Source organism: Rhodnius prolixus, unplaced genomic scaffold, assembly GCF_049639745.1.
Source record: "Rhodnius prolixus isolate KJV_2025 unplaced genomic scaffold, Rpr scaffold_2, whole genome shotgun sequence".
In the NCBI taxonomy this organism is placed as follows: Eukaryota; Metazoa; Arthropoda; class Insecta; order Hemiptera; family Reduviidae; genus Rhodnius; species Rhodnius prolixus.
In genome coordinates, this window is record NW_027411592.1 from 5,944,412 (window position 1) to 5,956,949 (window position 12,538).

Below are 12,538 nucleotides of genomic sequence, written 5' to 3' on the forward strand. Positions count from 1 at the left end.
CACACTTCATCACAATACATCTTTCTCTTAAGGGGGAAGGAGAAAGTAAAAAAAAAATCATAAGATTAAAAGGATAATTAGTTTAAAACAGCCCTTTCTGTAACAGCAGTCAGAAAGCGACATGTGCAACCACAACTTGGCGCCATAAAGCTGCGGAGTGTGCACAAAAACAGGTTTAATCATTTAGAGGGGTGACGTGGAGAATCGAAAGAAGAAGGGCGATAGTTTTGATCAGTTAATTGCATGTTTTACAGGACAGACACAAGCCTCTATACTTCTACAGACCACGAGAAAGAAAGGTCGCCGCAACAACAAAGCGTTGCATCAATCCGCAGACAGCTCCTCCGTAAATATTCTAGTCCCTACCTAGACATACGTACTTCTCATAATTTTGTTTCCTTTTCAATTTTATCTTTCTTATTTTCTAAAAAGGGGTTTCTCAAACTGATCTACGAGTGTCGACTTTTCGTTGTGGAGATGGATACTCACTTAGTCTCTCCCTATCTCACACTCACATTCAAAAAATTGGTTACGTTTCGCGACAGGCAATTATCGTACTGAGATGAACTAGTCGATGCCGCGGAGCAATAATCAATCAGCAGAAGTTTGGATTTCCGTTAGGCTATCGAGCAGTTAAAGCACATATTGACTTATTGGCTCGGTTGCTACAATCGGCACTTCATGCTTACATCTCAACGTATACCCGTTACAACTTCATTTTCAAGCAGAGGACAATAAACAGAAGAAGCGATTTTGCATACGATTTGACAAATCCTGCCATTGAGCAGGAAGCAAAACAAGAGGATTCGAGCGGTTGATATATTTTGAAAGTAATGTTACTTGCAATGAACCAATTTAATTTGAATGCTAACGAGTGCGGTAAAATGGAAATAATTTGGAACTATAAAATAACGTTCCGAGTGGTTCGCTGATTAACTGCACGAGTTGCTCATTAAAACTTCCATTGCCAAGAATTGGTTCCTCCTCAAAAGATTCCTGTGAATACCCTAAGTCGGAAGTTCATCCGACTATAATACTTGGCATAGTGAGATGCATTACAAGTTCCTTTTAGTAAAATGTATGATTACCAAAAGTCAGCGAAAGTTAAGTTTTGCTGGCGAGAAGCTGGTAAACAAGTTCATCATTAGTTACTTGCCTGAGTTTACTAAAACTACCCAACCAACCCCGGAAGGCTCACTTGAAATGTAGACCGCTTCCTTTGGGCCAGACAGAGAAAGCACAAGTCTAAAACAGTGAACTAAGGTACAGGTTTGTTAAGGATGAAGGAACATTACATCCTATTAACTGGGAGGGCATAAGAAGAGACCGATCGTTCAACAGTACGAGTAGAAAGAGCGAAAGGAATCATTTGAAATAGTACATTTTTTTTACTATATTATGAAATATTTGACTGAGTAGAAGATCGACTTTTTGTTACAAATGATTACTAACAGGATTAGAAGTTAATAAGAGTGATATTCACGGTTATGGGAATAATTTAGATGGAGTTAGTAAATTAGTTTTCGGCGCTCTCGCAGAGCACGTAGTCTGCTGAAGAGGAAGGGCAAGAAGGAATAGTAAAGCCATGATGAGTATCACACCAAGTATGAGTGCATGGTAATCAGAGAACGGCAGAAATGAGGGAAGTAGACACCATCAGCACTACAACGTTGACAGAGTGGCCGGACAGATAGGATGACAGGTTGGGGGGCCTTCCAACACACTGTCAAGTTGGTACCATAATCGATATTAACAAGTTTGCGAGTGAGCGTGTTTCTGCGCTGTTTGAAATTAGCGTATGTTGTAGAAGAGAATGTTTATTCGTGAGTCTAGTATAGGCGGCCACCCTCATGTATGCTCTACACCACCTCCCAATACTGTTCAAAATAGGTTTGTATAGAGAGTTCTATAATGCAGTTCGTTAATCATAAAGCCTTTCATTCCCTTAAACAAAGTAAAAATCTGCAGCGCTACTAATAAACCCGGAAATATAGTTTCAATTTCTTACTTGAGTTAATGTTGAAACTCTCAGAACCCTCAACCTCTCTATCTCTTCAGAGGAATGCTTCAAATAAAAGTGATAGCTTATTACCAGTGCCCAGCTACCAGGTTTAGTTCCATTTTGTTAGCGAAAAATTTTAGGTGGCAAAGCCAATAATAAGAAAAAAGAAGTCTTTATTCAATTGAAAAGACATAAAACTTATAAATTTCTTAAATACTTAAAAAAAAAACAATAATTACGATTAGATAATTTAACTTTCCCTGATTATTTTTGAAGTCTCTTAAATCCACATATTATCCTAAAGGAACGCTTCATGTGGACACTGTAGTGGAAGGAACGAAAAGGAAAACTATCATGTTATTTTTCTTCCTGCAATAGTAGACTTCACCAAACTTCAGAAAATGGTAGTATAAATCAATAAAGACAAGAATTTCTTCGCTCTAGCATTTCTGTACTTGATAACCTTTAAACAGACCGAACATACAAGTAGAATTTAGACTTTTACATACAAGTAAATCAACACAGTCAACATTTATTTCGAAAAAAAATCCCGCAATAGAAATTGATGAATCAACTAAATAGTATCCATAATCAATTTCTCATCAAACACGTGTAAGTCAGAACAATAGAAACTAATCAAGAGAGTATTAATCCCGTTGTGTAAAAAGTTGATTAATATCAGTCCCAACAGAATCATTCATTCAATAGGTGATTTCAGAATATTATTATAATAGCCTACTATTAAAATTTATTAATATCTCCAGCTGTGAATATAGCCAGTTCAATTAAACGGATGAGAATCGCATTTAGAGGAAGTCGGAAGTGTTTCTACACAAATTAGTTAATACTGACTATGCTTATAATTGACAATAATCTAATCTACATTATTGCTGATGACAGATTCATCATCATTGGTCCCATAATTACTTGATCTCGGTTGTTGCCAAAAATTTCATTTATAAACGAAGATATTCTTTATATACGAGTATCGTATATATATATATATATATATATATATATATATTTTTAATTAGCAATTTTATCATTTACAGAAAAAAAGCAAAGAAAAATTGTCAAAGCTGGATTTTTTCAACATTACGCTTTTTCGCGCAGTTTTTGACAATCAACAACAACTGTCCCACCGTCAGTTTGAATCATTTAGATTTTCCTACAATGAATTAAGTTTAAATAAATCATTGTTTAAATAGCTAAAAAATTATAACAGGGAAGGTTCTCAACAAGCCGTGAGAATGGTGATAGAAATAAAAGGAATATTGTTAAACGGGAAGTGAATGACAGCATCCTCAACTTGATGCGTAATTATCACCAGGGCGGATATCATAAAATAAATGGGGAGACGATGTTGCATCCAACTCCTCTTTAACAGTAACGCACAGATATCTGAACAGCAATTTATAATTTTATTTTAATAGAACTATAAAATGATACACACACGGCAGCGAATCAAAATTACAGAACTAAGCTACTTCTGATCACAAAAAAAAAAAAAAAAAAAAAGAAAAAAAGAAAAAAAAAATCACTGAAGGAAATACTTAACCATTTGCGGCAAAAAGCTTTTTCTCTTTTAATAAAGAAGAAATTAGGGGGAAAATGTTGAAAACTATTCTTCAAGGCCTCTTGAAACTTGGAATATTCACTAAGGGCATTTTGCTTCAACAAAGATTCGATTTGCGGAACAAATTATTGAGGGAACCATTTGTCTTCAGCTGCTTTGCACGATTTCCTGAGAATGATCCGGAGTTCATCTTCTGCACAAGAGTGTGAGGATTAAAAGAGAATTAGTATCCGGGATTTTAGTACATAATGGGGGAAATGATTCTCTAGGTCAGTGTGCATTGTGAGATCGGCGACGTAATAAAAGCACCGAAAAGTGCTATTTGAGTTTTTTAAACTTAAGCTTTTACATTTGGGGGTGGGTGTTAATTCGTTTAATGGTTGCATACATCCACCAGTTAAGTGAACAGTAAGGATGATGTAGAACGACACTTAAGAGAGCCACAATAGATCTTTTTATTCTCAAAATTTGGCTTATTACCATTTTTTTTATTATCTACCAAAACTTTGGAGCGATTTGTGTACTGCCGGAACTTGAATAATGTTTACACTTGGAAGGAAATGAGGTACATCACAGTTACATAAGGTTCGAAAAAATAAAATAAAACGTAAAAAAGAAGGGAATAAGTCCTCGTGATATTGCGTAATCTTTCCTTCGAGATCTTTAAGAACAAATATCTGCAGTCGTGTGGACACGACTAGCTCTTACTGCACTTCGCTAGTCAAACTACATAAAAGTGAGAAAGCCTTAGTATCTGAGGCGTACCAAAATTAAAGAAAATCACTATAGCCATTTCCGAGAAACTAGAATAATTAAAAAAAAGTACTACCGGTTGATGGTTTTCTGAAATAGTTCCAAAACGTGAAGTTTGAATTAGAACGACTTTTCATGTTTAAATTTTCCAATAATTCACACTCTCATTCATATGCGTGGTAGAAGGGAGAACCTGCACTAAAATCTTTGAGAAAAACAGAACAAATTTTCAAAAAATTGGCAAGATTGCTTTTTTTTTTTTGGATGAGATAAGATTAAGTAATGCAAGCAATTACTGGTTAAAAGAAATAATTTATTCTTAAAAAACTCTATGAAATAGCTATGACTAGTAGTTTGTATTAGTAACTGTATTTCTCTGATAGAATTGGTTATAAGATACAAGTTGAAGAAGACATAATACAATCTAGTTCCATTGGTTGGGCAACATCTAGCCATTCGTTCTGCACCAGCCACTGTGTGCTATAAAAAGAGTGCAGGAGATCTTCCGGACCGGTCATACACCACCATGAAGTAGGCCAAGAGACAGAGAGGCAACAAGAGAGAGCAATGGACATTCATCGAGGGGAGGTGTGATATGAGGCTGGTGTTGCTGACGTCACTATCCCCATGACAACCCTTGCCGCCAAAACTCGCACAAACCATCCTCTGGCACAATTACCACTACTACACGGCCGAGCTCTCCTTCCAATACTCAGGGCCAACCACCTCAAACTCCTTCTCTTCCTTTCCATGTCCCTTTCTATATACCCCATCCTACTAAACCCTCCTATGTTCAGATCTTCCCAAGAGGCGCCGACTAGGGAATATTCAGGGCTAGTGTGAGGTTTATAAGTGTAGTGTAGCATGAGTGGGTATGGAGTTTATTGTCAAGACAGAGAAGCACTAAAACAGTAGACTCAGCACAAAACCCATCTCTCTTTAGCAAATAGCAAAAACTGGAATACATAAGCCAGCACGAGTATTAGTGCCCGGGTACAAATAAAGAGGTCCAATCTTCCACAGAAATATCTCTGAGACTGTTTTATAGATCAAGAATTTCGTTGGGTAACTTCAACCCTCTCTCTTCTTAACGTCAGTGTCACCCAGCACACTACTCAAATCATTGACAGCATCTGCTCCCTTTTCTGCATAATGAACATTACACAAACTCTATCTAGTTGCAAAACAGTTTAACCGCCTGATTATATTCAATCTTGTTACATGCCAAGTAACTTCTCGAGAATACCAAATGTTACTGCTTCCTTAACAGAATTTCGCCATTAAATATGTCGATTAACATAACCATTTCACTTAGGCGCAATCTTGATGCGTGTGCTAAGAGCAGTTAAGTTTCACATATTCAACAGGGAATCATTTTTTAAACCAGCTTATACACAATCCGCGACCGCCGTTTTATTCTCTACGTCCCGGTAACAACATAATTATTATGTAAGTTTACCTTCTTTATAATCGAATGAATTTGTCCCTTTCGCGATCATCACTTATCCAATGAACGAGATATTTTCTGTATGCCATTGCACATTGATGTCAATTAAGAGAAGTTAGTAAGCAGATCACAGACTTTCCCCAAGGAACACGTAGTTGCTACGTTGAGTAAGCAGTCTTGGTTTACATACACTGAAAGCAAGTATAAGTGAGTAACATAGGTCTCTGCATTTTTGGCTATTTTAGTTTAAAAAAAAATACACCAGGTAATTTAAGATAGTGAAATACTCCTAACCTGTCTGTCGGTTTTCTATTGCTCGTTTTAGGCACAGCTTCAATAGCGTTTTAAAAACAGTCGTCTTGGCCAGGTTTTTAGGCTCATATCTCCTTCCCTAAAATTATTAAACAAATATAGCGCAGCATGAACTGATAAAGCATGAAAACCACATCTTTACGAATTTCTCTAACAGCAGCTCCATTTCGAATAATGCTTCAATATAGAACTAATTTAAACATTTACAACATCTCTTCTTTTAATAAATTATTAGAGTTAACACTGATAAAATTCTATTATTTAGTAATAATATATTTAGAAGTAAATAATAATCAGTATGGAGACTCCAAAGTATCGCCGCTTTGAATAGCACACATCATTAAACTTGATCAAATCAAAAGAAAAAGACAGATTCTTTGCTCTGCTCTATCCTTATATTCATATTTCAAATTGGAACTTAATCTGACTCGGCGAAGTTAACATTTTTAAGAACAGCTTTTTTGCTCATTAAAATCTTATCATCTGGTGATTTGACAATTTGAGGTACATTCTTAAGTAATAATAGTTTTTATTTGTTCATACAAACAAATTTCTTTATTTATTAAGGTAAAATGCTGTGTGCCACACTTTACAACCTACAGAAGTGAGGCTCCTTTTAATTTTCTTCCCTACAATTATTTATCTTCTTTCTAAATTTTGTTGTAGATTTCCTCTTCTACTAAATTAAGCCATCAGAAAAGTAGATTACCTGAGAACAATTAGTTCATAACTTAAATGAACATCAACATTGCACAAAGGTTATCACAAGCAACTAAAACATGGCAACAGACCAATTCTTCGGGCAACCGCATGTAGGAACAGACTAACAGAGACAATATGGAGATGATGGTAATCCACAAACCAGCAGCTCATAACTTTTGGTTGATGGAAATGCATTCCAAGCTCAGAATAAGTAAGGCTAGCACAGGAAAGGAAGGGCAGAGTTCTACAACGAAGAGTAGTTATTCTTTGACTTCCAGAATTCTCTTTGATTCTAAGATTTCTCCGATACCTTAATTCAGGGAATGCCATTGCAAGATGAAAGGCCTAACTGACCAATAGGAACCATTATGGACCTAGGTCAGTGGCACATCATCCTCGTTCGTTAAAAATAAATAGATTAATTATTCCCCTAACTCCCATAGAAAAACCTACACTACTTTATTTCGCTATCAATTTAAGACACTAGATCCGATTTTCACTTCTACATAAAATTTCTAAGAGAATGCTGATACTAACCCTCCAAGTCAGGACCGAAATTCATTCAAATATTTTCTGAAACAAATGTGATGAAAATAAAATTTTATTTTTAGTTAAGCTCCTGTAGGATGTGCGTAACCAGGGGGTGCCAAGCCTCTATCAGACTAGGATAGCCCTAGGCGGTCCAGCTCCTATAGAAATACTACACTATTTTTCAAATTTACCAACCTTAAAAGTAACATGTTAAATCAAAGAGAAACTGATATTGTAAATCTCAGCAAATACAACAGCTAATCCTGAGCAAAAATAAGACTCTATTTTCATATTAAAAACTTATAACGCTTAGCAAAAGTAATTCCTACTTTTTTTAATTCGATCATCTAAATTTTACGGGCATTAGCCAACTCTTAGATTATTTCATTTAACTTTCTGCCGTTTTTTGATCCTATTAACCGCAGAAATTGATTATTTGGTAATAATATTATGTCTCAATAAAACTGTTTACAATTCTTTCTAGAAAAAATTATTCAAGTATGCCTACATGTGCTCAACCATCGCCAATTTGGCATGATTAATTTAATCATTCAATTCGTTATTTTAGATATTAACCAAATGTGCTTAAATATTAAACCATTAGTTGATTGTACACTCATTTAGATCTTGATCTTAATTCAATTACATTTGGAAATAAACCACATTATTGACTTCAACGTTACACATTCAACAAGTGATTCCATGTGACATTCATCATGAAATGTACTTAACACACTTTAGCTCAATAAAAATAATGCAACCAAAATTCAGATTATACAATAATTTGTTTCCTACAATTTTAATTCCCTACAATTCGTATTGCTCATCTAATTGCTATTCTTCTGAAATATTAATGGTTTTCACATACCTATCATCAATCGCACGTTAACTCCTTTGACTACAAAACTTTCCTTCTTTTTGGATTTATACTCATATTGAATCACATGTATTAAATACTTAACGAACTAATCAAAATTACCCATCCTAAAGATGGAGCTATCACCTTGGTCCCGCCTAATCACCAAATTAAGTAGCGCGGTGCAAAGATACCTTATAAAACAATGTAACCAATCTAAATTTACATTCGCACTAAAAATAACTAATTAACGAGATCCATTACACAGCACTTTTTTAAATAAGATTTTCATTGTAATAGCTGTTAAAATTTCTTTAAAATTTGATAATAATAAATTAATATGGTCTGTGTGGAGGGAGCCTATACGAGGGGGCTCTTACAAAGCTTCTTAGCAGAAGTGATTTCTCCGTTTATCCAGGATTTCTTCCATGGCGAAAATCTCAAATGAAAGTACCAGTTATGTAAAGGGACATAACCCAGAATTTTTTGGTGGGTTTCGAGAAGTAAGTCTATTACTTCTTTATTTTAAAATTATTTTTTCAATCAGAAAACGAAACTATCACCTGTTTAATGAGATATTTTAGGACATGTTTACAAAATAACAAATGCAAAATGATCTATTTAAGGTACGAATGAGCATGAATAATTACTTAGTCACAAGTAGTTATTTTAACCTGGAAGAAGCGGGACTCGGGATGTACGGCTTTAATCCGAGGTATATCTCAGTAAAGTAATGATGACTGGTTTTTCAGACAGATCTCGATTATAATAAATTCGAGCAGCTTTAATTAAAAGAGGTTATAAACAGTTCCGCAGAAATAATTTTCTTAGGCATACAGGTGTCTCAACTGGGTAACAAGTCCTATGTTGTTAATAAAAGACTGTTTCTTCAAGGGTATCCGGACTTTCAAGACAAAAGCGTAATAAGACGGCAGTTTGCCTGGACCGCAAACTCTCCCTACGTTACCCATAGTATAGTTTGCTGATGTTAGGATATATTTGATTGAGTGTAACTTTTATTCTGCTTAAGTAAAAGTTAATTTATTTCTTTTTTTCCGGAGAAGAAAAACAACTACCAAAATCAATAATTAAGGAAAGCTGAAAGTTCTCTCTTAAGTATTAACATTTTTCCAATCAATAGAAAGAAGGTAAAAGCGGGACTCGGGATCTCCCACCTCATACCTCCTTGCGCAGGTAATATCGCAACCTGAGTTGGGTTCTGAGGTGGTTTTTGCTATTTCAAAGCTTTGGCCTAATATTTGATTATATTTACTATATTTGAATTACATTTGAATTTACTTGAAGATAATAATTTTGAACTTTATTTTCACAACTGCAGTACGTTTCTGCACAAGTGAAGCTAACACTTGGCACATACTCGTTTGCATTTTGTTGCATTGATTGATCGAAGAAACTCAATACTCAAATGCATTCTTTTGCAACAGGCACGCTTTCGTATTGAAGAAAGATTTCCAAAATACAAGAACAATTGCAGTATGAATGTTAACAGACAAACATGAATATTTGATATATCAGTAGTGATGGATTTTTTATTGATTTTATCCAAGTTTCTTGTTTCATTAATTCTGATTGGTTTAATGTTCTTACACTTCAGAGATGACTCTTACAGTTCGTGCTAGGAAATTTACTTCTTCCAAAATAATACCTGTCTCAGCTTTTTACAGAAGGTGGAAGTCCTCTACTGTTCGAAACTAAAGAAACCGTAGGCTAAAACACATTAAATTTAACTGCGTTTAGTAAATTAATTGTGATTTTTCAACAAATTATCAATACTGCAATTAAATGGAAACTGATGATTTGTTCATTTAGTTTTTCCTAGGAAGGGGAAAAAAGGAAATTTTGCCCGGACGATATGTTCTCCTAAGAAGCAAATGCTTCGCTAATTAATGTTAATATTATTAAATTTAGACAGGACCATATCATGGTCCTAGGAATAAGAAGTACTGGTGAAGCCGAGTATTTGCAGGTTGAACCGCTGCCTAATGCCAAAATTTAACCACTATTCATGATACATATTTTAAGAGAAAACTTTTACATTACACTGTGTAGCTTGAGCTTAAGCTCGAATAACTACATTTTACTGAACGCTATTTATTCTCAATTAACACAAGCAGTGGAGAGCAGCCATATATCACCAATTATGTCCACGTTACAACGCAGAAAATAGAGGATATCCTTTTCATTTGTATTTAACCAGTTTTATTCACTGCTAGCTAAATATATTTCAATGAAAAAGTACTTACAGAAGTCTCGTTAATAGAAAAATAGAACATTGTAACAACCTCTCAGAAAATATTTAAAATATGCTCAATATTGTGGGGCAAAAAAATCTTATTAACGAGTTAAATAAATTACTGACTTAACTTCGAAGTTAGATCACTTTTCTTTCTTTTTTAAATTCAATTCTACATTTTCCATTATCACAATCTGAATAGTTCAAAATATATTCCATGAAGTTTTTCTGATTTTTATTAAAATATTAATGAATATTAATCAAAACTGGAGAGAGATTTTTCCTCCTTTTTTATTGTTATATATGTTTTTATTTTGTAGGTAGGTACTAGTTAGGCGCATCCAGGGGGGTTAGAGGGATTGTCTCCTCTCAAAAATTTTACAAAACAAATTCCAATAAATTCTACAATAAAGTAATTGTAACGTATATTATGTAATTAAGTGGAATACCTGCTCTATTCAAGGCGAGATTAACTCTCGTACATCTGTGTAGAAACAAGAATACATAGTTTACTACATTCTAAACATAATTCTCTAATCTGAAAAGTGGGAGTAGTTTTGATTAAATTAGATTCCATGGGAGTCGGAAAGTCAGCCTTCTCGGTTTGTAGTGGCACAGTCAAGTTAGAAAACTCCTCCAGTCCTGACTGTTCGATTAAAGTTGAATATGGAGGAAGACTACTAGATACAGCTTGAAGAAACTAATTTTTCTTTTCAACAGATTTTTAGTGCCCGGAGTCTTTTTCACATAAAGCCTTTGATCTGCGTTCTCTTGTTACAAATATCTACTTTAGATATTTATTAATTTTCTTATTTTTAGAAAAGCAAATTACAACAGGAATATTTGTTTTATGATATTGTGGAGATGAAATCAATGACCAATCCCCTTCCTTATTGTTAGAGAGCCTGCTAGAGATTTACATTCTGGCCGAAAGTTAGTCAAAATTTCCTATGTTAACTAGCTGTTAGCAAATCCTTGGTAATTCGAGAGTCAGGAACATTGTCACTTTCTCAGGAAGCAATTTTTGTTGTAGAGATTAGGTCAAATAAGTTAATGTAGTTAAAATATTTTCTTGTTTTTAATTTAAACTATAAAAAAACACACGACTTTCCTTTATAGATATTTACATAGTTAAATTGTCTGTACATCAAATTTGTACTTAAAAAAATGGTTTTAATTTTCTCTTCCCTTTGTGAAAAAAATGATACTATCAACGATACTACAGCCAATGTCCCTAAAACAAGTTCCAACCAAAGTTCCGGGTCTAACGCACGTTTTAATGGATAAGTCCAAATGAAACTCTTGAAAAATAGACTAAAAAATTTCGACAAACTCTCCAGACACACTCCAGTTGATCTGATATTTTTTCAACTCGGAATTCCGGTTCTGCATTTGATACTAATCAATATTATACCAAAGTTAGAATCTAAGATATGCTGAAATGGCATTTTAAAGCCGCCCTGAGAATCCCGCTTGGATAAACTTTCTTTGATTTTTTTTAGATAGAAGTGTTGGATTTAAATAATAAAAAGAGCGCTTTTTTAAAGTTTAGTTCAATATTTGATCTATTCTTTATTAAATTTTGGTTTAATACCGTTAATCATTCGAACATCATGAATGACTTGCTTACAATCACACATATCACAAACCGTTCATCACTAGTTGTGATTAGTATTCTTGTCTCCGCCTTTACTGCCACTTCTCAAGGACACATAAACATCACGCTGTTAAAATATCTTGTAGGTATATTAAGCAGGAGTACACTCTTTTCAAGAAAAAACCGCTAATTAAATCTAGGGTTGCATAACAATAGTTCTCGATTTACTTTAATGATCACTATTGGACAGTGGAGAACGGGCCATAATTTTATAATTTTTTATTCAAATTTTCTGTTACTCTTATATCAAATCGTACCTACAAGGACGCCTTAAGTTGAGCGTTCCACAACATTAGTTTCATTTGAATAAAAAATAGTACAATTTTCCCCATGGCAATACTAATAAATCATTTTAGATGAAATAAAGAAAAACATTTGAAAAAATGTTGCTAAAAAAATAACTTTTTTATTCATTTAGAATCTTGGCAACCATATTAGAGTTTGATTT

At 34.2% G+C, this 12,538-nt stretch overlaps 1 protein-coding gene across 12 annotated transcripts in view; it reads right to left on the bottom strand.

The window, feature by feature from the left end:
• Nucleotides 1-12,538, bottom strand: part of Pde9 (phosphodiesterase 9) — a 136,177-nt gene that overhangs the window by 107,367 nt on the left and 16,272 nt on the right. For 7 of the 12 annotated variants that reach the window (XM_074117387.1, XM_074117385.1, XM_074117380.1 and 4 more), the window contains exons 1-3: nucleotides 8,192-8,470; nucleotides 6,073-6,169; nucleotides 5,791-5,969 (exon numbers count right to left, since the gene is read on the bottom strand). The exons of 1 other annotated variant lie outside the window; for it this stretch is intronic. The gene's annotated coding sequence lies outside the window, so the exon portion shown is untranslated. Of the gene's footprint in view, nucleotides 1-5,790; nucleotides 5,970-6,072; nucleotides 6,170-8,191; nucleotides 8,471-12,538 lie in introns of those variants that run through there. 4 more of the 12 variants (XM_074117394.1, XM_074117391.1, XM_074117393.1 and 1 more) reach the window with 3 other exon arrangements.